Below are 27,230 nucleotides of genomic sequence, written 5' to 3'. Positions count from 1 at the left end.
ACTGTCTTTGTTAAACTGTAAAGAACCTTATTTAAAAATGCAATCTTAAAAAGAAATACACTATGTACATTCTAAATTTCCCCTTCTTGTCCTTGTCCAAATAAATTAGATAAAAGTATGATTTCATCAGGTAAAATGTAAATCAAAGCAATTTTTTTTTATTAATAAAGAGGCAGCAACTAGAGGTGGTCAGAAATTTTCTGACAGAAAATGGCCTGAGAGAAAAATCAAACTTTTCTGTGGGAAGATTTCAAGGTTGCCAAAAAAAAAATCATTTTGAAATGACAGCTGCCCACCTGACCGGCTTTTGTTAATTCCACTTTCTGCTTGCAGGGACAAAGCAGAATTGATGAGAACCTTCTAGACAGGCAGCCAGGAAGCTGTAAGCAGGCTGTGGGGAAAGCAGAGAAGCTGAGCGTTTTGCCTCTCTGTCTTCACCATATGCCAGAGGCCTCTCCAGCAGCCGGGTGGTTGCGGGTGGGAGAGGTGGAAGGGTGCTGAATATTTAAATCTCTGGCAGCCTGCCTGGAAGCCTCTTGTTAATTTTGCTTTCTGCTTGCAGGGAGAAAGTGAAACTGACAAGCTCCTTCCAGGTGGACAGCAGGGAAACTGAAAACATCCGTTTCAGTTCTCCGGAAATGTAGTTTCTCTGAAAATCCATTCCCATGAGAAAAAATTCACATTTTTGACTTTTTGTCCCAATTTGGGACACAACAAATGTAAAAAATTGCATTTTCTATTATTGTTCCAAAACATTAATATCAAACTCATAATCATAAGTATTTACATTGGAAATCTTATTCTAAGAGTTACTGTATATTTGCCTAATCAGAAAATAAAAAGTATATCATGTGACCTATGTTTCCATTCAAAACAACATTGAATCTGGAATATTGACTACCCAAAGCAATACTCATATAAAGCAGTTTGTGAACAATTTTTAAGGGTAATATTTGTTGGCATAAAGCATTCATGAAATAATTTTGAACAGTGAACAAATGATACAACTCAATCATCAGTGAAAAGGAGTTTATGCTAAATTTTCCAAATACACTGTTTGCAGCCTATTGTTTGTTTAGTTCTTTATTTCCCTATATATTATTTTAATTTAGGGTTGGTTTTTTTTGCGCATTTAGATTTAATTTTTCTGGTTTTGTAGTGTAATAATAAAAATTTCATTCTACTTAAATATGGCTCTTTACGCATCCAATTCACCAAACATCTATACAATAATGTATACCTTTAAGCAGTATGGTCTTCCATGTATAACCGTACACAAAACCATTCCACAAAAACTTACTACTTGTCTAGATAGATCATAAAGCCTTTTAGTCATTAAATTGAATTGTCTGTATCTTGAAATATATTCTAGCAGTACACTGTGCTGAAGCCTCAGAATGTGCCCAGTAGTGAAAACGTGTCAAAACTCCATTTGAGTTCATAGAAAGAGGAGTACATGACATGACCCAATACAAACAACAAAATACAGATTAAAACATTACAAAAAGGAGGGGAGGGGCACACTGAGCCTTCAGTATATATTGCTGAAGGCTTGAGGCTGATGCACTTGCCCCAAAAGCTGCACTGTCATCTTAATCCAAACATTCTGTATTGCAGAATAGGGCCCAACATTATAGAAATCTTCTTGCACACTCAGGTAAAAATGTTTTCAGCTGTTTTTGTACAGATTTATGTGAGGTGCTGCTGACCTTTGTAATTTTACAGGAGAAAAATGAATTTTGATCTCTCAGACTCATGAAACAATAAGAACAAGGCCATTTCTTGGTCATTTCAATGATACACTGTCAAAAACTAGGCTTCTGAGTTTGAGGAATGTGCATTCATGTAGAATAGGGAAAAGGCCACATTTGCATTAAAATTAAATTTTTAATTTTTTTTGTATAGATGTTTGGTGAATTGGATGCGTAAAGAGCCATATTTAAGTAGAATGAAATTTGACAAATAATGTAGCTGTGTAAACAGTTTTAGCAATTATAACAGTAATTACACATTGCTCCATCTCTCAGTAACATAAAGAAGAGAAGAAAGTGAGACTAGATTCATTTTAGAAACCCCAGAGAGTTCATCGTAACACTAAGACCAAAGAAACTAATGTACCAACATCTGTGCAAGGTAGGTTTGGTAGAGGTAAATAAACATAATCCGTGTCATCAGTGTTTAAAAGGAAGTAGGGAATCTGGCTTTCTTAGGGCAATCTACAGAAACTATTTGGTTTAGCATCTGGAGTATTGCTGTCCACCCAATTAATCTTTGTTTTTTAAACAAATGTGAAAAAAAAATTCTCAGAGTTCTTATTTTCTACAATCTTCTCAGAGTTCTTATTTTCTACAATCATACAGTTACTATATATATATATATATTTAGAAAATCGGTCACTCTTCATGTTGGCCATGGAGGACCCCACAGGCATTCAAGGTATGTTTAGCTTGTTTGTCTTATCAGATAGAAGGTCAAGAGTTGATCATGCTCTGTAATTACTTATATGAAGAGATTATTACTCCTCTATAATCAAGCAGACAAAAGCATAACAGGACCTAAAGGCTAGAATTTGAAGCTAAACAAATTCTGGCAGATTGAAAGTTTAACAGTGAGGGTAATTAACTATTAGAACTTACTTAAGCATTTTGTGGATTCTCCATCATTTGGAGTGTTTACATCAGATTGAATGCCAAGATTGGATTTTAAAATATATGCTCTAGTTCAACCATAAATTATGGGTTAAATGCAGGAATTACTAGGTGAAATGCTATGTTAAGGTCTGTGCTATGCAGAAGGTCAGACTAGAACAGAACAATGATCCTTTCTTGTCTTAAAATCTATGAATAATTCATTATCCAAAGTTTAACCACTCTGGCCCAACAGACCACTTTCCTCTCTCTTGCTCCTTACTAACATGGGATTGGGCTCACTGGGAGTCATGCTATACTATGTCCATGGAAGATGATGAGCTCTGAGGATGCCAAGTGAACTCCACACCAGACATGGGAGCTTTTAATCCAACCAATTTAAAGGAAGACAAAATGACAACCACTCCCCAAGATGCCTAAAGTTCATCCCACCTATTAAAATAAAATGAATAAATAAAAGCACAAAGTGAGTCTTATAAGCAGAAAATGATATATTTAAAAAACAAAACAAATGGTTCCTTCTGATACTATGAGACAGCAATAGGAAAAAAAAAGTCTCTAAAAACACAAAGTCTTGTTCAATCTATTACAGAGTAAGGGTACATCTACACTACCCGCCGGATTGGTGGGTAGTGATCGATCTATCAGGGATCGATTTATCACATCTAGTGTTGACGTGATAAAATCGGTCCCCAATCGCTCTGCCGTTGACTCAGGAGCTCCACCGCAGCGAGAGGTGGAAGCGGAGTCAACGGGGGAGCAGCAGCAGTCAACTTGCCGCCGTCCTCACGGCCAGGTAAATTGACCTAAAATACGCCGACTTCAGCTACGCTATTCACGTAGCTGAAGTTGCGTATCTTAGGTCAACACCCTCCTCCCGCAGTGTAGACCTAGCCTAAGTTGGGAAGTTACTTTAAGTCACTAGACTTTCTTCTTCCAACTTCTTGTAGCTTTCTGAAACTTGGAGCCACCCAATGTGGAAAAAAGCAAATTTCTATGACCTGACCATTCTGAAGATATAGTGAGCTGCTGGACATGGGAGGCCACAGATATCATTTAGCACATACAACCAACCCTCAGTCATTGCACTTCCTCTAAAAAAATATAGAAGATTTTAGCAGTGCTTATTGCTCAATTCCTTTACTTATTTGTGTAAATAACATGAGCCAAATTCTGCTTTCACTTACATGGGTTCAACCCCACTGACATCAATAGGAGTTACATCTATGTAACACAGATATATGGCCACTTATCTCTAAATAATTAAGAGGCAGATGATTCCTTAAAGGCATAGATAGCTTTACCGGGGGTTGTGCTGGGCAAGGCACAATGCCTCCTTGAGATTATGGTGCAGAGGAAAAGGACAACTAGCACGAGCCCTTATGAAGGTGTAGTGTATACTCACCACTTCAGCCAAACAGCTTTGCTGACACAGCTGGGAAGGGAGTAGAGCCATCACCTCACTTTCTCCCCTCCTTTAGGGAGTCCCAGGAGGTGCAGATAAGAAACAGTAAGAAGAAGAGAACACCGCAACTGCAATAGGGCTTGACTCGTGCAGAAGACGACTGGGAGGTGCCCCCTCTGTTGTTATTACTGAGGTCCCAATCAAGGATCAGGGCTCCACTGCACTAAGCACTCTACACCACATATAGTGAAAAGGTGATCCCTGCCCCAAAGAACTTACAATCTAAGCATAAAACAAGAGCCAATAGGTGGATACAACAAACAGATGGGAAGAGCACAAGGGACTATTACACCAACTTCCCAACCACCGTCACCAAGTGCTTTGTAGACATCACTACACAGGTGGGTTTCAAGGAGAGATTTGAAGGAATATCAGTTTAGTGGCAAGATACCTAGCACTCACTCACTGTGGAGAATAATTATTAAGTTCCATAACATGAGTTGATGGGGTATGTTACCAAGTGCACAGCTGTGAAAACATAGATCAGAACAGATAAGTAACTTCCTCAGAAAACAGAAGACCCTCCCTATTTAGTGCGGAGCAGCTGACAAATCAGTTGCTTTTCTATTCACTCTAGAGACTCCTCCTTTTTGTTTTCCTTCATACCGCTGAACTCCTTTCAATTCCTAGAGTGTAGCAGACCCACTTTCACTTCATGGACAAGCAGCCTTCTCTGAGATGGATGCCAGTTCTGCCCCCATTAAATCAATCAGCAGGAGGTACCCGTAAAGCATATGGTTGTCACCTTCCTCCTCAGAGTTCAACCACACCCCCTCTGTGATATAGAGCTCCTGGACACTACCCTGCTGGCAGATGAAAGCACCTTACCTTTATACTTTCATGTTGTTATTAAATTACCTTCTTAGATTAGCAATGCAGATATGTTTAATTAGCACATATAAGTGGGGACTATTTCAAGAGTAAAACCTTTGAGGGTTGATGCATTAGACAATCTAATGGTGGAAAGTAAAGCTTAATGAAGCACACTTATGCATAAGGGAATATTAATATTATCAGAGAATAACAAATAGAATGTAATATTAGGAATGAGTCTAATTACTTACACTTTTGCATTTTGAATATTAAAATGGTCAGGAAATCAATCCAAGCTCCTTCTTCCTAGCATAAACAAAGGATTTCCTTCCTTCATTCCTTCCTTCTTTCCTCCCTCCTCCTCCTCCTTTTTTTAAAAAAAAAATCTGTGGACCTAATTAACTATGTTGTTTTTATTTTCTAAATATAAGATTCTCTGCATCTTGTTCATGGCCACACTTTATACACCTTCTCTCACAATTTGATTACATTGTCATTTTTATCATGAAAATCCATGATTCCCCATCCCCGCAATCTGCCACAGCACAGGCCCTCTAAAGGTCTAAATATAAGCACAGAATATTCCCAATTCCTCCCGCGCTCCACCCCCAATCGCATTTTGTTCAACTGTATGGTCATATAAGATTGTTTTGTAGTTTTCTGGCAGCATACCTTGTTTCTAAGACTCTCACTTTCAAATCAAGATTTTTATTCCTCATATGACATTTACAAAAAGGTGTCCTTCAGCATTTGTTTGGCAGTCAGATGCATTAATTATAATTTACTATCTACAGCCTTATTTTTACATTCTTAACTGTGTAAAATATAAATGCAAACTAAGTGACAAACACAGCTAAGCAAACAGCAGGGAACGTTCTCTGATATTTATAATTTCTCTTACTAGCAGTAAGATGTTAATGACTAGTTTATTTAATTCATCCAGCCAGTGATCTCAAGAGCTAAGTCTTCTGGTTTCTAGTTTCAAACACTAATTTAAATGTAGTTAACTAAGGTTAAAAACAGTATGGATGACTGGGGGGATTGGTAGTGTGGTACACAGAGAGCTACAGCTAAGTCAAGGCTGGGAGAGATGTTGCAGAACACAAATTAACCCATCACAGAACTGAGGGGCTGCAATGTTTAATGGTAATTAAATGCTTGATTTTGTAAGCTACTGAGTACTCTGTAGGGTTGGGTTCTAAGGGTAGGTTTATACTTACCTGCCGGGTCGACGCGTAGCGTTCGACTTCTCGGAGTTTGAACTATCGCGTCTAATCTAGACGCGATAGTTCGAACTCTGAACGCGCTCCCGTCAACTCCGGAACTCCACCACCGCAAACGGCGGTGGCGGAGTCGACGGGGGAGCCGCGGACTTCGATCCCGCGACGTCTGGACGGGTGAGTACTTCGAATTAAGGTAGTTTGACTTCAGCTACGCTATTTGCGTAGCTGAAGTCGCGTACCTTAGTTCAACCCCCCACCCTAGTGTAGACCAGGCCTAAGAGTTTGAAGGCAAGTTAGAAAAAAAAACAACTGCTTTTTAGGCGTTTAACTGAACTTCATGGAACTCAATCCTCCACATTCTCCAGCAAGCAATCAAGTGACAACATATTCAGATAATGCCATATGAAGTTATAATTATTCCATCTCAGAAAACCACAAACTTTCTTTGAGCTCAGACATTGCAAGAAATACAAAGTAAAGACTTCACATAAGTATTCTTGCTTAATGCCGGAACAAAAAGCAGTTTTGACCTGGTAAAAAAATCCATTTATCAAGAGCAAATATATGGGTCAAAAACAACAAACCTGCATAGTTGTGATACCAGTTTCACCAGGAATATAGAATATAAGCTCTTTAGGGCATTAACTGTCCACACTATGTGCTTGTACAGTACTTAGCAACTGATCCTCAACTGGGCCAAAGTAATGCTATCCAGGTTGCAAAGTCAAGCGCTTGAAAGTTAGGAAACACTGGAATTATAGTTTAATTCTGCTTCTTTGTGCATCCAACCTGTGCACTAAGTGAAGCAGAGATCCTATGGAAATAATCATAATGCTAGCTTTTTTTAAAAATAAAGGTAAAAACGATTATATGTCTACAACTCCAGTGAACACCATATCATCTTCAGGGTGTGGACTCTGAGCCTTACACACTGTAGCACAGACTGCTACCACTTGTGTTACTGGCAGCATGAGAAGGTTGTTATCAGTGATGGGGACAGGAGGAGGATAGGGGGATATAGGAGATGGATTGTTGGCACCATGTGCTGAGTCAGGATGAGTCCAACCTGACTCTCTTTCTTTCCCATCGTGGGAGGCGAGGGTCTCTTGTCCCTATGGGCTACTGGCTCCATGTGCTGAGTCCGGGTAGTTTATGAGTGCAGCCTGGCTCAGCTCTTTCCCCTGTCACCCTGGGGAGAAGTGCCCCTGGGAAGGAGAGGGGAGGATAAAAATCTGGGGCCTTATGCTTTGGAGGGTGATGAGTATAAGAGGAGCTGGTCTCTTTCTCTTGACCTCCTAGGGGTTGGTAATCATGCCCCATGTAGTGGCCCCTGAGGGAAAATGTGTTTCTCTCCTCCCCCTTCCACTATAGCTGCTCTTGCAGCTAACAGGTGTTCTGAGTGCAGTGGCAGCTGTCTCAGCCTTGGAATGGTAATTTCAAAAAGTTGAAAAAAATGTTCTCTCTCAATTTCAAGCATTTAAAATAAAATTAAAGGAAATTCTGAGACAAAGTTGCCTCAAACAAAAAAAAATATCAAAAGGGATCAAAGAAAAATGGAAATTTTTACACTGTATTTCTAAGGCAAGTCTGAATGAAAATTTACAAGACAAGAGGAATGACACTGCTCTGCCCCGAGAGGGTTCTCAGGGCTAAATACCAGAGACACATAAACAATAGACAATGAAAGCTTCTGAAAGAAAGGCAACCTAAATATAATGGTAGTTCCAGAGACACCCTTTCCCCCATATGAATGTAGAGGTCCCCCAGAAAAGTAACAACAACAACAAATGGCAGTCTTTTTGCACAGATTTAATTAGTAACTTGCATGGTCTTCAGGCAACAGTTCTATCAACTAAGATGAAGAGGTTTCTTCCAGTTTTACCTACATTAATAGCTATATGGCTAATCTTTTCTAACTGGACATTACACCAAAAAACGTTTCCCTCAAACAGGGGCGGCTCTAGGAATTTGGCCGCCCCAAGCAGGGCGGCATGCCGCAGGGGGCGCACTGCCGGTCGCCGGTCCCGCGGCTCCGGGGGACCTCTTGCAGACGTGCCTGCGGAGGGTGCGCTGGTCCTGCGGCTCCGGTGGACCTCCCGCAGGCATGACTGCGGAAGGTCCGCCGGAGCTGCCTGCCGCCCTGCCGGTAAAATGCCGCCCCAAGCGCGTGCTTGGCACTTTGGGGTCTGGAGCCGGCCCTGCCCTCAAAACACAAAAAGCTTTTTGTTGGGTTGTTTTCAGATGTGTTCCTTACTGAAATATTTACAGCCAATCTCTAAACCACCAAACAGTTTTATTGGCTGCATATTTGTGATGGTGCAATTGAAACACATAAGACTGAATTAGCAAACCCTGACCACCTAAAGAAATGAATGTGATACCAAATTAGTTAGCTTGTGGCAGTAGGTGAGTTACTTAAAACTGTTTTAATTGTAAATGCTAGGAACTAATTTCATATCTAAGTCCTCATGCAATGGCCACAGGAGCCACAACACATCTATGTACACAAAATAATGCTTCAGAATCTAACAGTTATTAGGCAGCCATCAGGGAAACAAGAGTCCCCAAAAGATGCAGGAATGAGAGAGAGTAAACTAAGGAGGAGTTGTAGTTTACCATTTACTACTGTAAAAAAAGGCCAATAATATATATACACAAGGACACACACGTAAAACAAGGGAGGTAATAGAATCATAGATTATTAAGGTTGGAAGGGACTGCAGGAGATCATCTAGTCCACTGCTCAAAGCAGGACAAATCCCCAAATGGCCCCCTCAAGGATTAAACTCACAACCCTGGGTTTAGTAGGCCAATACTCAAACCACTGAACTATCCCTCTCCCCTAGACTGCTACTCCACTATCAGTCGATAAAGGCCTGGAGCTTCATGTTTTTACTCAGTCCTGTGACAAGTTAAGTAGTGCAAACATAGTTGCAATCCTCTCTGCATACTCCTGTTGTGGAATGATGTGAGCAATTCTGGTCGTCAGATGATAAGAACAGTACAGGGAATTTACAGAAAATGCAGAGAACATCAACCCAAGTGGTGTGAAGACAGGATCATCTGACCTATGAAATTTGTTCCCACAGCCTCTCCAATGAGTAAGGGCAAGTGGGGCGCACTCCTTGGAGGCACGATGAGGTAATTACAGAGGTGTCAAGCAGCACAGAGCACAGGTGCTTCTGGGTCAGTCACATCCTGCAGGCTGCTGCAGGCCTGCCTGGTGACACTGATAGGAAACTCATTCCATCTCCTGACTGAAATTTTGCCCGGTCATTGGGAAGGGGCTTTGCTCAAGTTTGAGTTAGGCAGGCTGAAATAGAGGAGACACCATCATTGCAGATATTCAAAGAGGTTAGGTAGAAAATTAGTGGGGAAAAAATGAGATCTAATCAATCACTAAGGATACTTATTGTAAGTATGCAGCAAAGCAATTGAGATATTTGCTATTCTAAAAACACAAACAAAATATACATTAAAATGGTATATTTTCAAAACCTGTATTTTCTGTGTAGATGAATTGCTTTTGATTGAGTCAAACAATAAAGAAATGAAAGAAAGCAAGGTGTCTCTCTCAGTCTAGCTTGAACTCCCTTACAGCCTTACCCTCTCAGGTACAATATATGTTTAGTGGTGGTTTGTGACTTTCTTAAGTATGTCAGAACACACAGGGCCGGTGCAAGGATGTTTCACGCCCTAGGCGAAACTTCCACCTTGCGCCCTCCCCCGTCCCTGAGCCCCCGCCCTGAGGCACCCCCCCTGTGGCAGCTCCCCCCTCCACCCTGAGGCACCCCTCCGCACCCTAGCTCACCCCTGCTCCGCCTCCTCCCTGAGCACGCTGTGGCTGCTTCACTTCTCCTGCCTCCCAGACTTGCGGCGCCAATCAGCTTAGGCGATGCAAGCCTGGGAGGCGGGAGAAGTGAAGCAGCGACGGCGTGCTCGGGGAGGAGGCAGAGCAGGGGTGAGCTGGGGCGGGTATTTCCCCTGCATGCCGCCCCCCCCACTTGCTGCAGGTGGCCCTCCCCGCGCCCCCCTGCCCCAGCTCCCTCTGCCTAAATGCCAGCGACGACTGGGGTGGCTGAAGATCCGGCTGCCGCAGTTGCTGCTGAAGAAAATGCCGCCCTCCAAATCCTAGCGCCCTAGGTGACTGCCTAGGTCACCTAATAGGTTGCACTGGCCCTGAGAACACATACATTGCGGCACCTGAATAAGTTGTCAGAATAGTGTTAAAGAGGATACAGGGCCAGCTCCAGCATTTTTGCTGCCCCAAGCTGTGGGAAAAAAAAAAGTCTGCAATCAGCGACAGGTCCTTCCCTCTGAGAGGGACTGAGGGACCTGCTGCCGAATTGCCACACATGCCACCCCTTCTGTTGGCTGCCCCCAAGCACCTGCTTGCTCCACTGGTGCCTGGAGCCAGCCCTTAGAGGATAGTATTTTTAAGGATTGATGAGTCAACCATTGGAGTTTTTTTATTGAGTTGTTGAGTAACGGAGTGGCTTGCATTCAATGGGCCAAAATTCTCATACCCTTCTTTGTATTAGGTGGTACCTTGCTGATTGAAGAGTCTCACTAAAATCACTAAGACTACCCAAGCACTAAGACTTGGTCTACAACTAAACTTAGGTCAACCTAGTTGCATTGTTCAAGGGTGTGAAAAACTCACACCCCTGAGAGATGTAGTTAAGGTGACCTAAACTCTGGTATGGACATTACTAGGTCAACCAAAGAATTCTTCTGTTGATCTAGCTGCTACATCCTGAGAAGGTGAATTAACTACAGCAATGGAAAAAAAACCCTGTCACAAGTGTCTACACTGCAGTGCTGTAGCAGTGCCACTGGAGGTGTAGACAAGTCCTAAGGTACAACTAAGACCTGGTATACACTTAAACTTTAGTTTGACATAGTTACATTGGTCAGGGGAGTGAAAAATCCATACCACTGAGTTCTGTAGCTTAGCTGACCTAAAACCCTGTGTAGATGCAGCTAGGTAAATGGAAGAATGCATTTGTCAACCTAAGTTCCATCGTTCCTTCTCCAACAGAAAAGCCCCTCCATCAGTTAGGCTGTGTCTACAGAATGGAGTTATGCCATCATTGCTATAGTGATGAATCTATGTTGGTATAGTCCCCATAGCATAGACATACCCTGAATGTCTGAGAATCTAAGCCAATATGAATGAAGCAAGCAAGTCTACTTTGAAAAGTGTGAAAAGCTAGCTGGGAGGCTGTGAAAAGTAACAAACATACAAATCTCACTTTTCACAGCAGAATTACTAGTGCCTCAATGCACCCTTACTTCTGCGCTGCTCCCGGCAGTAGGCGTTGCCTTAAGAGCTGGGTGGTGGAGAGCAGTGGTGGCGGCTATCTGAGCCTCCAGCTCTGAAGGCAGCACCACTGCCAGCAGCAGTGAAGAACTGTAGAAGTAAGTGTGGCAATGCCAGACCATACCACACTTTTGACATTTGACTTTGTGCTGGGAAAGCTTGAGAATTCCTGTCTTAACGGGTGCTACTAATATCTGCTCATGTTACATCACTTTTTACCTTCCAAACTCTTCAGAGATATTAACAACTTAATTCGCACAACACCCCTGTGAGATTAGGATACGTTGAGGGTGAACGCCAACCATTGGCTCAGGGCCTAGGCACAGGTCCACATACCAAAACAAGACACCTCATATAATACACACATTTTGGAGTAAAGAGTTTCCATACAGTAGTTATGAGTGAGTGGCATTTGAGCTCATAATATGCCAATGGGAAACTATGAGGGTGAGGTAGAGGAGCTGCTGATCCACTGCAGATCCAGAACCATACAAAGGGAGGATGCAGAAGGGTGTCTGGCACTATTCTCTTTTCTTTTTAAAATAGCTTCTGTTTGGTGTGATTCTTGATTCTTTTGAATATTTTGATGTCTTATTCAAGAGGAAAACCAGGATAACACCTGAAAAATGTCCTTTATTATTGTAGTGAACAGGGCCGGCTCCAGACCCCAGCATGCCAAGCAGGCGCGTGGGGCGGCATTGTCCTGGCAGGGCGGCATTTGGCTCCGGCGGACCTTCCGCAGTCATGCCTGCGGGAGGTCCACTGGAGCCCCGGGATGAGCGGACCTGCCGCAGGCGTGACTGCGGAGGGTCCCCTCTTCCCGCGGCTCCGCTTGAGCTCCCGCAGGAATGACTGCGGCGGATGCCGCGGGACCACGGGACCATCTGCAGCCACTTCTGCCCCAGCCGCGGGACCGGGGAAGGGTGGCGCGAGCGCCACGGTGCGCCACCCTGCTTGGGGTGGCGGAATTTCTAGAGCCGCCCCTGGTAGTGAAGTGTTCAAAACCCCACAAAACTTGGAATATTTTACATTTTTTAAATTGCACATCACAATATTCAGAAACATGCCTTTCTTCTGTTGTATATAATGCACCTTTCTCTGAAGCATCTGCTGCTGGCCATTATTGAGGCAGGAAATTGGACTAAATGGCCCTCTGGTGTGATCAGACATTGCATTTCCTGTGTTCCTATGTACCCATGAAGATTACATCCCTCAAACCGTAAGTTATTTAGAGTCTTATCCTGAGTGTGATGATTTTTTGGGGGACTACTTGGACTTCTGCTCTTAGGGAAATGCAATTAGCCATACTCATACTGTGCTAGGCTATCCTGGTGTGAAGAATGCAGAAACTAATTACTGTACTGTAGGTCATCAAGTCCCCACTGAGGCCTGGTCCACACTAGGACTTTAATTCGAATTTAGCAGCGTTAATTCGAATTAACTGTGCACCCGTCCACACCAGGAAGCCATTTAATTCGACATAGAGGGCTCTTTAGTTCGAATTCTGTACTCCTCCCCGACGAGGGGAGTAGCGCTAAATTCGACATGGCCATGTCGAATTAGGCTAGGTGTGGACGGAAATCGACCTTAGTAGCTCCGGGAGCTATCCCACACTGCACCACTCTGTTGATGCTCTGGACAGCAGTCCGAGCTTGGATGTTCTGATCAGCCACACAGGAAAAGCCCTGGGAAAATTTGAATTCCTTTTCCTGTCTGGCCAGTTTGAATCTCATTTCCTGGTTGGACATCGGGGCGAGCTCAGCAGCACCGGCAATGATGCAGAGCTCTCCAGCAGAGGAGTCCAGGCAATCTCTGAATAGAAAGAGGGCCCCAGCATAGACTGACCGGGAAGTCTTGGATCTGCTTGGTGTGTGGGGCGAGGAGTCTGTGCTTTAGGAGCTGCGCTCCAAAAAACAGAATGCAAAGACCTACGAGAAGGTCTCCAAAGCCATGAGAGACAGAGGATCCAACCGGGATGCAACGCAGTGCCGCCTGAAAATCAAGGACCTGAGACAAGGCTACCAGAAGACCAAAGCGGCAAACGGACGCTCCAGAGCCTGCCACCACTGCCCCACCAGTGAACGTGGACTCTGACGATGGGATAGTGTCGACGGCCAGTTCCTCGGTGATGTTCGCGGACGGGGAAGACGAGGAAGGGTTTGTGGAGGACGAGGCAGGCGACAGCGCTTACAACACTGGTTTCCCCGACAGCCAGGATCTCTTCATCACCCTCACGGAGAGCCCCTACCAACCCTCCCCGGCCGTTAACCCGGACACTGAATCAGGGGAAGGATCAGTCGGTAAGTGCTTTAAACATGTAAACTTTTATTCTTAATGGAACAGGAATCTGAACTATGTGAAAAGGAGGTATGTATATATGGGGATAGAACAGAAATCCTCCTGGGAGATCTCCACAAAGCTCTCCTGGAGGTAATTGAAAAGCCTCCGCAGGAGGTTCCTGGGGAGAGCTGCCTTATTGGGTGCTCGTGGTAGCACTCCTTTCCGCGCCAGGCTTTCATGAGGTACTCAGGGAGCATTGCCTCCCCGAGCACGGCTGCATAGGCCCCTGGTTTGTGCCGGCTTTCACGCAGCATGCGCTCTCTATCTCCTTCAGTGACCGTCCTCAGGGTGATCTCGCTCAGAGACTCCTGCATCTAATTAGGGGAATTACTGTAATGTTACGCCTGGTCCAAAGTATTTTTAAAAAATCTCCAGACAGATGGCGTAGCAGAGACTCAGCACGCTGCTGCGTGACAAGCGTAACGGAAAGCCAAAGAATCAAATGGACGCTCATGGAGGGAGTAGGGACTGAGGACGCAAGCTATCCCACAGTTCCTGCAGTCTCCGAAAAGTATTTGCATTCTTGGCTGATCTCCCAATACCTGTATGGTCAAACACATTGTCCGTGGCGGTTCAGGGCATAGCTCGTCAATGTACCCTCCTCCCCAACCGCCAGAAGGAAATGGAAAAAAAATCGTCTCTTGACTCTTTTAAATGTCACCGTATGTGTACTGAATGCTGCTAGTAGACGCGATGCTGCGGCACTGTACTGTAGCATCCTCTCCCCCCCCCCCCGCCTCATGAGTGGCTGATGGTGCAATAAGACTGATATCCGTCGTCATCATCATCAGCCTTGCTGTAGATGGTGTAGTGCAATACGACTGGTACCCGTCCTCGTCATCAGCCCATAAGTAGACAGCCTGCTAACCGTCTTCATCATAGCAACAGGGGGCTGAGCTCCATCAGGCCCCGACCTTCTTGTGTAAAGAAAAGATTCTGTACTGCCTGGACTATCATAGCAGCAGGATGCTGTTTTCCTCTCCCCCACACTGCTTAATGTCCTGTCTGGACAATCATAGCAGCTGGAGGCTGCCTTCCCCTCATTTCATTTCAGTAACAAGTCACTGTTTCTTATTCCTGCATTTTTTATTACTTCAGCACACAAATCAGGGGACACTGCAACTGTAGCCCGGGAAGGCTGGGGGAGGAGGGAAGCAACAGGTGGAGTTGTTGCAGGAGCACCCCCTGTGAATGCCATGCAGCTCATCATTCCTGCATAATCTGACACGGAGCGACTGTGCTCTCTGGTTCTCTGAAACACTGGATCTCTACTACACTAGCCCCATATTCTATACAGAAATTATTCTATTTTTAGATACCATAAAGGAGGGATTGACTCGGGGAATCATTCCCAGTTTTGTCTTTTGCGCCCCTGGCTGATCTCGGCCAGGGGCACCTATGACAGCAGCAGAAGGTATAATGCAATACGGCTGGTAACCATCATCACCTTGCCAATTTACAATGGCATGGTAGATGGTACAATACGGCTGATAACCATCTCTGCTGTCATGCAAAAGCAAATGAATGCTGCTGTATAGCGCTGCTGAATCGCCTCTGTCCGCGGCATCTAGTACACATACTGTGACAGTGACAAAAGGCAAAACGGGCTCCATGGTTGCCACGCTATGGCGTCTGCCAGGGTAATCCAGGGAAAATGGGCTCAAAATGATTGTCTGCCGTTGCTTTCCCGGAGGAAGGAATGAGTGACTACATGTACCCAGAACCACCCGCGACAATGAAATTTGCACCATCAGGCACTGGGATCTCAACCAGGAATTCCAAGGGTCGGGGGACACTGCGATGGGGTGGAACAGGGGCAGAGTTTATGCTTTCCGGATTACCTGCAGCAGGAGTGCGCACGAGATAGGTGCTGTGCATGCTCTTGTTCACAGACACAGACTAGACTGTGTTCATTGTTCGCAAAAATGTATCTTTGCAAGGAATTCACTCCCTTTTTCCCATCACACAGCTTCGACTGTCTCCAGACCTGCCGCAGCATCCCCCTCACAGAGGCTGGCAAAGATTGGGTGGCAAAAGAAAAAGACATGGGACGAGATGTTCGCTGAACTTATGGGCTGCTCCCGAGCCGAGGCGGACCAGCAGAGCCAGTGGAGGGAGACCCTCTCTCTGTACCAGCGCTCACACAGCGAACGGGAGGAGAGGTGGCGTGAGGAAGACAAGCAGGTGACTCAAACGCTGCTTGGACTAATGAGGGAGCAAATGGACACGCTCCGGCGCCTTGTGCATATTCTGCAGGACCGCAGGCAGGAGGACAGAGCCCCCCTGCAGTGTATCTGCAACCGCCCTCCCCCGCCACAAAGTCCCATACCCCCCTCACCCAAAATAACCAGAAGGGGGGGCCCCGGGGGGGGGGGACGTTAAAACTGTCACTGCACTCCAGCAGAGTGCTCAAGTACCCAAAAGCTCTCATACCCTAAATTTTGAGAAGTTCTTCCCTTCCAGACTCACCCAAGCCCCAATCCCAGTTTCATCCCCTAACTGTCTAGTTAATTATTAAAAATACTTTGCTGTTAATTACTGTTTCCGTCATGCTTTTTTAACAGAAGACTGTGTTTGAAGGGGTGGTGGTGGGGAAGGGGGTTTGTAATTGCATAGGACGGTCACCTTTACCAGGGTTCAGACACGGGGGCAGGATCAGCAGCAGGTCACACACACAGTGCAGTCAGTAGGCACCCTTGTCGGTATGGGAGGTGGTTTCCAGGTTCTGTGTGGGTGGGGGGGGCGTGACTTTGTAGCGGGGGAGGGCGGTTACAGATCTTATGCAGTGGTCCTTGTCCTGGACCACAGAGTCACGCAGCAGAGGAATCTGTATCCGTCCTCCTCCGCCACAAGGTCACATAGCCCCCACACACAGAATCCCAAAAAGGAGGGATGGCAGGCTCCGTTGAAACAACCAGTCCGGCACTGCAGACCGCTCTAGGAGCAGGAGCCTGTCATTCCTCGAGTTCAGATGCGGTCTTTACATCACCGCACACCCTACCCAGCACAGTCTGCGTCCCAGTTTCAACCCTTTAACGCAAAGTCATTAATAAAGCAACCTTTGTTAAGTAACAATGGAACATGTATTTTATTTTTACACACGTGTTGGAAGTGGGGGAAACGGGGTGAATGGGGTATGTAACTGCAGAGGATAGTCAACAGTAACCGGGTAAAGAAACAGGGGCAGGTTCAGCTTCTCTGTAAAGAAACTGAACAGTCACAGGTCACGCTGCTCGCTGGTACTTGAAGAGTTCCTTGTCGCTGTCCAAGGCGCCTGTATAGGGCTTCATGAGCCAGGGCATTAGTGGGTAGGCTGGGTCCCCGAGGATCACTATAGGCATCTGCACATCCCCAACAGTTATTTTGTGGTCCGGGAAGAAACTACCTTCCTGCAGGTGTCTAAACAGACCACAGTTCCTGAAAACACGCACGTCATGAACCTTGCCTGGCCACCCGACGTTGATGTTGGTAAAACGTCCCCTATGCTCCACCAGTGCTTGCAGCACCATTGAAAAGTAGCCCGATTTCTCAGCAGCTGACTGTGGAAGAGGTGGACGATAAGGTGCGAGGAGGTGAAAACGGCCATAACTGCAGCGGGCTCCATGCTCGCAGTGCTGTGGCGTCCGCACTGTCACTGACCAGAAAAGTGCACGAACAGATTGCCCGCAGGCGCTTTCGGGGAGGGAGGGAGGGCGTGATTGACGGTTCAATGATGACAGTTACCCAAAACCACCCTCGACACATTTTTTCCCCCAGCAGGCATTGGGGGCTCTACCCAGCATTCCAATGGGCAGCGGGGACTGCGGGAACTGTGGGATAGCTTCCCACAGTGCACCGCTTCCAAAGTCAACGCTGGCCCCGTTAGTGTGGAATCACAAAGTCGAATTAGTGTCCTTAGTGTGGATACACAAATTCGACTTCGTAAGGTCGATTCCACAAATTCGAATTAAGTTGAATCGAACTACTCTTGTAGTGTAGAAATACCCTGAGAAATTACTACACAGTCACCCATGGAAGCTGCTGCTAAGATTTTTTTTAAACCAGGGGTTCTCACATTGGGGGTCGGGACCCCTCAGGGGGTTGTGAGATTATTACATGGGGGGTCGCGATCTGTCAGCCTCCACCCCAAACCCCGCTTTGCCTCCAGCATTTATAATGGTGTTAAATATGAAAACAAGTGTTTTGAATTTATAAGGGGGTGGGTCCCTCTCAGAGGCTTGCTATGTGAAAGGGGTCACCACTACAATAGTTTGAAAACCACTATTTTAAACTCCTATGTATACAACAGAATTGCAATTTTGGCAGTTATCCAGCAGGCTAATATAGCATTTTATTGACAGCATTTAGAATACAACAGGTTCTAATACTGTTGTGTCATAATCTTGTTTACTTATCTACACTATAATGGAAGCATCACATGGACTTTTTTGTCAGAAACAATGTCTTTTCATAAATCTAGTTATAAATTGTGTAGTGCCACAAAATATTTACCTGTTCCTTTGGATTCAGATTTAAAAAAGTATTATTGTCTCATATTAAATGGAGAGAACTGATTTGGAAGAAATCAGTCATAGACCACACTCATAATATGTAGGATTCAATTGAAGTAGACAGTTTTGGGCCTGTCTTCATCCAAACCCTATCTAAGCAATCTTTGTGTAGTAAATATATGCTTTCAGTGTTGTAGCTGTGCTAGTCCCAGGACATTAGAGATACAAGGTGGATGAGGCAATATCATTTATTGGATCAACTTGTGTTGGGAAAAGAGACAACATGTAAGCTTGAAAGCTTGTGTCTTTCACCAACAAAAGTTGGTCCAATAAAAGATCTTACCTCATCCACTTTGCCTCTATAGTAAATACTAGCACTCAAATTATAAACAATGGAAACAAAATATAATACAAAATGGGGTTATGATGAACATAAACAGCCATTATTAGTATTGGTAATATCGCCATTTAATTAGCTTTGTTTAAAAAAAATGCAGATAGAAAACCAAAAAGGGGTTATTTCACCTGCAAACCAAGATTAAGTGTGTTTGCAGCATCCGGACCCAAAGCCTCAATCCAATGCCCAGGGACATCAATGGATTGGATTGGTCTCTCAACGACTTGTGCTATGAATAAAAGGAGAGAGAGAGAGAGATTGCAATAGAAGCCATTATTCTCTCTATTCTGATTGTACATTCAAATCCTGTATGTGTCTCATTACAGTTCTGCTAGGTGGCCTGAGGTATGACTGTGCTCCCTCCCATTCCTACGAGTGCAATATTCACCAGCATATAGAAGCTGTTGTTCGAAATATAAAAACAAGAATTGGATAGTTTATTAACTTGCATTACTTTTCATAGGTCTTTACCAAATACAATTTACCAATAGTGAGGGTTTTCAATGTTGTTTGCCTGACTGCAGCTTGATTCTCCTTGACTTTGCTAAGGAATGTAAAAAACAAAGAAGAAAATCTCCTTTCATTTCCATCATGCATTTGGAGTCATTTCTTCTGAGTATTCATTTCTAGCAATGCACAAAAATCTTCATAATAACAAGGTAAAAACATGACTGCAGTGCATTTGAATTTCAAAGTTGCATACACTCTCCAGTCTTCCAGGTAAGTGAGTATGCCCATCTCAGAAACAAATAGCTTGTTAAATATGGCTGAGTGCCTGCCTGATTACCAATAGGAAACATCCAATTAATGTGCAGGAGAATCAAAAGGCAATTTATCTTACTCATTGCTCTTCCTGATAGTCATTCATAGTATTTAAGGGCCTGATCCAGCAAGGTGCTGAGCATCCTCAACTGTCAAATGAGAACTTGCAATTGCAGTTGTGACCTTACAGGACCCAGCCCTAATTAGTACTATTAAATGTGAAATTTAGTGTTTCTTTAGCATTAGAGGGGGGATTTAAAGAGACAAAGCAAATCAAGGCCAACATTAATTGAGATCTCTGTGGAAAAGCACAAAACATGATTGTCTAAGTTAAGAGTGGCATGCCAGCTTTGTCTGCTTAAAGAAAACCCTTAGTGTTACTTAATGCCATCTTTACATACTTAGTTGCATTAAAAACATTTGAGAAAAAAATAATGAACTGTTATAAAATATATATTACTTGTGAGACTAAACAACCCCTATGTACAGTATTTAGGCTTTTATTTTATTATGTATCTGAGAGTGTAATGCTTCTTTATGAGTCAATCTAGAGAATGTGGTAAATAGGCTTTCTAGCTATTTTTAAAATACCTGCATCATGTATTTGAGGTATGTGAGCCAGGGGGCCATTTTGCCCTAATAAGTTAATATGTGTTTCAGCACTTAAAAAAATTATTATGGACTGAACATATTAAAACACTATAGGGTAAAAGGGGCACTGCCAAATAGTTTAGACCAAATGTTGTGACATATTTTTATCATTTTTATGTATTGTAAAAAATTAAGGATTTGAAGTATTTTAAAACAGAGTTCATATTTCTGAGACATTAGCCACTTAACATAATAGTTGTAACATGGGTGCTATTCAGTGATTGTGTGTGTACATGAGGGAGAGCATGTTTATAAAAGATGACTGGACTGACACAGTGAAATACAGCATGTGTAAGACAGGGGATCTTCTTGCATGAGTTCTTTCCCACCCCAGATATCTTTGTCTCTCCCTGGCACTGACCTGAAGAGTTTTATTTTGATTTCTGCTCTTGCATAATGACCTTTAGCATATATTGTTCTCTGGAATTTGCTGCTCCAGAATATCAGTATATTTTTATATACACATGTATATATTAATTCATCTACAGTATATAAGGAATGTAGAGTTGGTTATTAAGTATTTAATCCTTAGTGCTCTTTACTAAGGGACTGATGCAAAATAATTAAAATAAACCCTTTTTCAGTTCCAGTCTCTCTCTTGGCAGCTGTTGTAATTTATGGAAGCTTCTTCATAGCTGTCTATGGGCTACTCTGCACCCAAGAAGAGCTCGGGGAGCTCTAGCCATTCCCTCCACCACCCGTAAAAGATGAGCTGCAGCCATCTCCAATTCAGTTGACAATGTATCCTCTCCATCATTCCCTTCCCCACAGCATTTGAAAGCTTATTATGTCTACTTTAAAATGAGGTTTGATATGGAGCTGTCATAAAAACAGGGATAAACATGTTAAAATGACCTCTTTGAAATATTTGAATTTGTTTCTGTTAGTTTAATGGCTCTATGTATTATTTCAAAACATAAAATGGGATTTCTTTGTGACCTCAAAGTGTCACAATAACAATCTAAACAGTAAAACAACGTCTAATACATTTGTACAGGTATCAATTAAATGTAATAGTGCTGGTGAAATTTCTAGTCAATCATCATCATCTTGTTCACTCTTATGATCTTTGTTGGGTGTCCATGGGTAACCAGAGTTTTCATTGCTGTGGCATGTACACAGTTCTGTGCAGGGATGATTGTTTGGACTACAGACAGTTGATTGTGCAGTGACTCTTACTGGTACAGACGCAAATAAGATCTTGCAGAAACTCAGGTGCCATTTGACCCTTGAAGAAAACAGGAAGTAGTTCATCAACGTTTTTCTGTCCATGTTGCAACGGTGATCCAATATCTGGTTTACTTATGTATGAAGACATCCAAGTCTTTGTCAAAATGCCCTTTTGACATGCTCTTCAAAACCGTCCTCATAGGTGGAAGTTTGGTCAGTGACTTGTCCTTTCTGATGCCTAGACTGAGGTGCAAACTATTCTGGTTTCTGAGAGTCTTCTTTTCTCTCTTGCTCTGGTCATACAGCAATGCTAACCAACCTTCTTGCAGCTGAAATTTCAGCTTGTCCATCACTCTCTCACAATTTGGCAAGATCTCTTAAGTGGTAATCTCTCTTGGTTTTAACAAAATTAAATATAGATCCCCCCTCCTCCCAATAGCTAAGGAAGACACAGTCTGTTGATACATGTACAGCAGGAACTATGTTGCAGAAGTCAGGAATGAGTGCATCACAAATTGCACCCGCTGATACAAAGTAACACTTGTCAGTTGTGCTGGTAATGATGCCTGTTTCAATCCACATTACCTGTGTGTTTCGTTTTTGGAAAGTAATAAACAGAAAGGACCAAAACATCTATATCAAGTGACCTAATTACTATGTATTCTTTGACACACAGAAACCCAGAGGAATTTTACAACTGATTGCTTGTTGGATTCCACATTTAGAGACTTTTTCCATAGAGGCACAGGGTGTCCACCAATCACCTGCTATTTCTTGCATCTAACCTTAGATCCTGCCCAGCACAGTCTTTCTGAAGTTTTCACAGTTACTGCCATCATATCTGTCTAAATCTTTGATTACAGAGTTAGCTTTGTCAAATTCTTTTGGACCTGCATCAAGTACTCAGCAGCCAGTTCATCAAATGTGTTGAATTTATCTCCAGACATCATTTGTATGGCATCTCTTATGTACACTGTGAATTCTTTGTTAGCTTGTGGATTCTTTCAGTTTGAGCTTCCAGCTGATGCCTTATAGGGTGACCGGATGAGAGATGTGAAATATCGAGACGTGGTGTGTGTGTGTGTGTGTGTGTGTGTGTGTGTGTGCGCGCGCGCACGTGTGCATGCACGCGCCCCGGTAGAGCAACAAAAACAAAACAAAACAAAAAAAACCCCAAACAAACAAACACCAAGAGCCTGCGGCAGAGGAAAAAACAAAAACAAAAGCACAAATAAACCTCCCCAAGAGCCACCGGAGCATAGGAAAAATTGGTGGGGGCTGAGCTCTCACTGGCAGCTCCACACCCCACCCCCTGCACCAGCTTGCCTTCGCTCTGCCTCCACCTCCCCTGAGGTGGCTGCCATATCCTGCTTCTCCCCCCTCCCTCCATCACTTGTGCCGCCATACAGCTGATTAGCACAAGCCTAGGAGGGAGGGGTGAGGAGGAAGAATGCAGTGTGCTTGGGGAAGAGGTGGGGCTAGGGAGAGGATTTGGGGAGGGATCCAATAGGGCAGTGAGGGGGCAGGCTGGGGGTGGGGATTTGGGGAGCTATCCAATGGGGGAGGGAGGGGCGGAGTTGGGGCAGGGCTGGGGTGGAGTTGGGGGGGGTACGAGCCCCCTCTGCCTGTGCGCCAGAGGGCAAAATATCAGGACAATTCGCATCCCAACCAAACATCGGTCGGGATGCAGGACAAACAAGTAAATATCTGGATAGTCCCGATAAAATCAGGACATCTGGTCACCCTAATGCCTTAATCCAGTTTTGTCTGTTCGTCTCATGGTTCCATCAGAATGGAAGAGGAACATAGTTACACCCAGTAGGACTTGTGCCTAAGAACAGTTGCCATTGAATCATCTTTGCATCTTTCTAAAGACAGGGATCTGTGGAATACAATTTCTAGACTGGTAGCTGCTGTGATTGTCTCTTCCTTGCCAGACTTACCTTTGGTCTTCTTGGTCATGTCAGCAAAATGTTTTGATGCTAGATTTCTTTACTGGGCTGAAGAAGCTACATGTCCCATCAGAATCAAGTGCATATCTCACAAATCTCTCCATTTGTTCTTCACCAACATCTGCTATTTTCAGTAGTGACTCTTGCACATCTGATGATACATGCAGTCCAGTAGATACATCGATCAGCACCTCTGCATGTGATTCAGGGTCAAATGGATTTGTCATATGGTTGCTGACATGGCTAGTAAGAACTGTAACTTGATCTTCATCCCACTTAGTGCAGAGGCAAGGACTTGTTCTTGAACTTTATCATCATTACTTCTTGTTAGGCCACTTTTTTCTCTCATAACTTTGCATATTCATAATATGAAGCTATGTATTGTCATGTCTAACACTTACCTTTGTGTTAGTGAATTAAAAAGCTAGTTTCTAGAATATTTCAAAGGCTAATAGTGCATGCAAAAGCAACCACAAATTAAAAGTCTACCCACGGACTAGATGCTACATTGTATGTACAAAAGCTTAAAAATGGAGAAGCATTACAGTAGGAATTCTAGTACATACCGTATTTTCCGCACTATAAGGCGCACCGGATTATAAGGCGCAGTCTCAATTACGGGATCTATTTCTGTACTTAACCCATACATAAGGCGCACCGTATTATAAGGCGCATGCTAAAACATACGGTCTACAAAAAAAGGTAACGCAGTTCATTTTCTTGCTTCCTCCACTTCCGAACCATAGATTCATTGATGTTGAATTCTTTCGCAGCTGCTCTATTCCCATTTACAACCACGTAACTGATAGCCTGTAGTTTGAATTGTGCCTCGTAAGCATGTCTCTTCACTGGTGCCATTTTCGGGGGTCCTTAGACAAACAAATGTTGTTTTGCAGCATACCGGTAGTATACCTACCGGAGGAGTGGAGAAGGTAAACGTACGTACTGTACGTATTACGTAATGTTCTCTGATTGGTTTATCGCTGCCAGCGTATGTAGTTTACGTATTATGTCCCTGTGTCAGCGAAAAATGGTCCGACAGTCAATCAAGCAAAGCGCTTACCAAAGTCGCACAACAACATTTTTACAGATTTTGGAACTCAGTGCACACATAAGGCGCACCGGATTATAAGACGCACGGCCAATTTTTTTAGAAAATTTAAGGCTCTTAGGTGCGCCTTATAGTGCGGAAAATACGGTATATGTCTACCCATTATGCAGTACAAACTAAGAGTATGCAATCTATTGATGCACAACCTTCAGTATGAGACTGATCTGGTCTGCAAGTTTCAATTGAAAATATAGGTAACTATTAGAATCATTTGATATACTTTGACAATTCTTATATGCACCGTGAAAATATTTCACATTAGCATATTGCAAAATGCTGCTAGTTGCCTTTTGCCACATACTAAGCAGCTTCTTCATTTCTGGAAAAAAAAAAGTCTTGCCCATGCAAATACAATAAAAAAAGTTTTAATACATTGTCATTTGGTAGCTTTGGCCAATAAACACCATCATTAAGAGGTTGAAATTTGTGTATTCACCCACGAAAGCTCATGCTCCAATACGTTTGTTAGTCTATAAGGTGCCACAGATCTCTTTGCCATTTAAACTGTAGTCAGTCATGTTGCAGTGTTCCTGGAACTGTGCAAAAAATGACATACGCTCATTTTGGATACCATTGTTTCACCCTCTTACAGCACCACATGCCAGCTCCACATCATACCTCACCTAAGCGTACCTAAAATAAGCTTTCAAATACTATACGATGCGGGTGTATGTAGTGTGGGTGCAATAAACTCCCAAAATATGATCCTTTTTAGAAAATTACTGCATACCTACAATATACTTCCTCCTGTCCCTGGAAACACCAGTACTCAGGGGACTGAGGAAGGTTGTATCCTGCGCTGGGGCACTTCCCCCAGAAGCCCTGTTGGCCCCTTTATGGACCCCACACTCCATTAGAGCAGTGTGCTGGAGCTGGGACCAGAATTTGGCTTGGATGTTGGAAGTTCAGCTGGGAAAAGCCAGAGGCACACATGGCAGTGTGGAACTGGGTTCTCCATATGCTCCATCTCCCAGGAGCTAGAAACAATCCATCTTTAGCACAGTGCTCTCCAGTGATTTGGCTCAAACATCAGAAAACTGTCCAGTCTCCAGTGTGGATAATTGCTGTCCCCACCTGGGTATTCTCAAAAGTCCTAAGAGTTAAATTATTTTGTGTTATTTTCTGTATTTGAGCAACACACTCTGACGGTAGTAAGGGTTGTGTTCTGGCTTTGATTGCCGAACTCCATGGGGGTGGCTGGGTGTATGCACAGGCAATCTGACCGAGCAGCAGATCTTAAAGGCATGCTGGTCAATTCAATGTCACTCAGCATGCTAGAGTGAAAGCTGCAATACCCTCTGAAAGGCTGCAACACGTCTTCCTATGCTAACTCTGCACTGGAAACCTGGAATGCTGGACTGAGATTATGGTTGCCCATTGGCCTTGTAGGTACAGAAGAAAGATGCAGAGAGCCTTCCACCATAAATATATTTGGCATATGCACAGATCATAAATTGAGATCAAATCCAGAGATTTTTTTAGCTGTGAAAACTCCAGTCTTCGTTAAGGATTTAAAAATGGTCATATATTTTTCTATTGAAGATACTAAACCAGACAAGAGGGAATAAGAATTTTAGTGCTAATTACAGACTGTGAAATAAAAGGTACAGTAATATAAAGTAGGTTGTGAGTAAAGCTATGACAAGTTTTTTTTTAATTGTCCTGTTGACATATCATTGCTGTTGGTGGTGTGGATATAGTTGGATCATATCCACGTGCAATTGACATAGAAAGTCATTAACTATTTTAATTAGAATCATTTTTATGTGGCAAGTCTAAAGTGCTTGAATGCACAGTAATCAGACTCCTCAAATAATAACTCTTGATAAGTCCTAAAGATTCAAGAACAGGGTGTATATTCTTTAAACTGTGTGTACATTCAAACTTTTATTAAGGAACCGTAAAAAAATAAATCACCAGGAATGCATTCACACAATAATATTTACAAAATATGGAAAGTAACTGGTTCTTGCTACAATCAACTTTGCTATAAAACATTGCTTATACTTCATTATAAGTGTATCTATTCCACTGCAGCTGGTGCTTTTATTTCTCTTGACATTAATCAGGATTTAGTCATCTTTATTTTGGTGCTTCATTATCAAACACTATGACCTGTGAGTGTTAAGTTATACAAACTTCTTAATGAAGACACTGTAGCTTTCTCTTTAGACTATCTTTCGATTCATCAACAAATGTAAGATTTTTTAGAAGTACCTTGTGTTTATCAAGTGGACTTGTACAAAAGTAAAGAGTACTGTGTTATATTACCATGTTGTTATGACTGTTAAAATAAAATACAGCATAGTTACCTATGGAAAAGAAGCAAACTGGAAACAAACTGAATTAAAGCCCACAAGGTGCTGAAAGGTTAAAAAAATGAAAGGCACTTCAATAAGGAATTTATTTTTAAACCTTTCTTTGAATGTCACCGTGACTACTGAAATTGAAATATTAGTCACTAAACAGTCTCTCAGTACGAATATTTGAGGAGGAATGGATATAACAGTTGATTTCAAGAAAGCAGGATTACAAAGTATGACCCATCATAATCCTGTAATTTTCCTACTAGCTAACAAGCAGCAGTTAACATTTTGCAAAATTGCAGTGCAGTGTTTCTGGGTATAAAATGAAGATGAGAGGATAAGAAAAAAATCTGGCAAAAAATTGTGGTTAGCTTTCATTTGCTTGTTGGATGTAAAATATAGATGGTTATTACAAATCAGATGCAAAATAATAAAAAAATGCTACAGCCTCTGCTATATCAGCTTTCAAGCTCTGGTCATTAAAAAGAATCCCAAGATTTTTGGCAGTGTTGTTTTGATGCATGAGATCTCATCATCATAACGATGAGAGCTTTAGTCTCTGAAAAGATTATGGACGTT

The 27,230-nt window shown here is 43.1% G+C and overlaps 1 protein-coding gene across 7 annotated transcripts in view; it reads right to left on the bottom strand.

Moving 5' to 3' along the window:
• The window catches only part of GALNTL6 (polypeptide N-acetylgalactosaminyltransferase like 6), a 564,733-nt gene that overhangs the window by 234,471 nt on the left and 303,032 nt on the right, over positions 1 to 27,230 (bottom strand). The window contains exon 1 of one of the 7 annotated variants that reach the window (XM_039541783.1): positions 5,178 to 5,227. The exons of the other annotated variants lie outside the window; for them this stretch is intronic. The gene's annotated coding sequence lies outside the window, so the exon portion shown is untranslated. Of the gene's footprint in view, positions 1 to 5,177; positions 5,228 to 27,230 lie in introns of those variants that run through there. 7 annotated transcript variants of the gene reach the window in all.

This window comes from Mauremys reevesii, linkage group 5 (assembly GCF_016161935.1).
Source record: "Mauremys reevesii isolate NIE-2019 linkage group 5, ASM1616193v1, whole genome shotgun sequence".
Classification (NCBI taxonomy): domain Eukaryota; kingdom Metazoa; phylum Chordata; order Testudines; family Geoemydidae; genus Mauremys; species Mauremys reevesii.
This window is presented reverse-complemented; position numbering and strand designations above follow the sequence as displayed.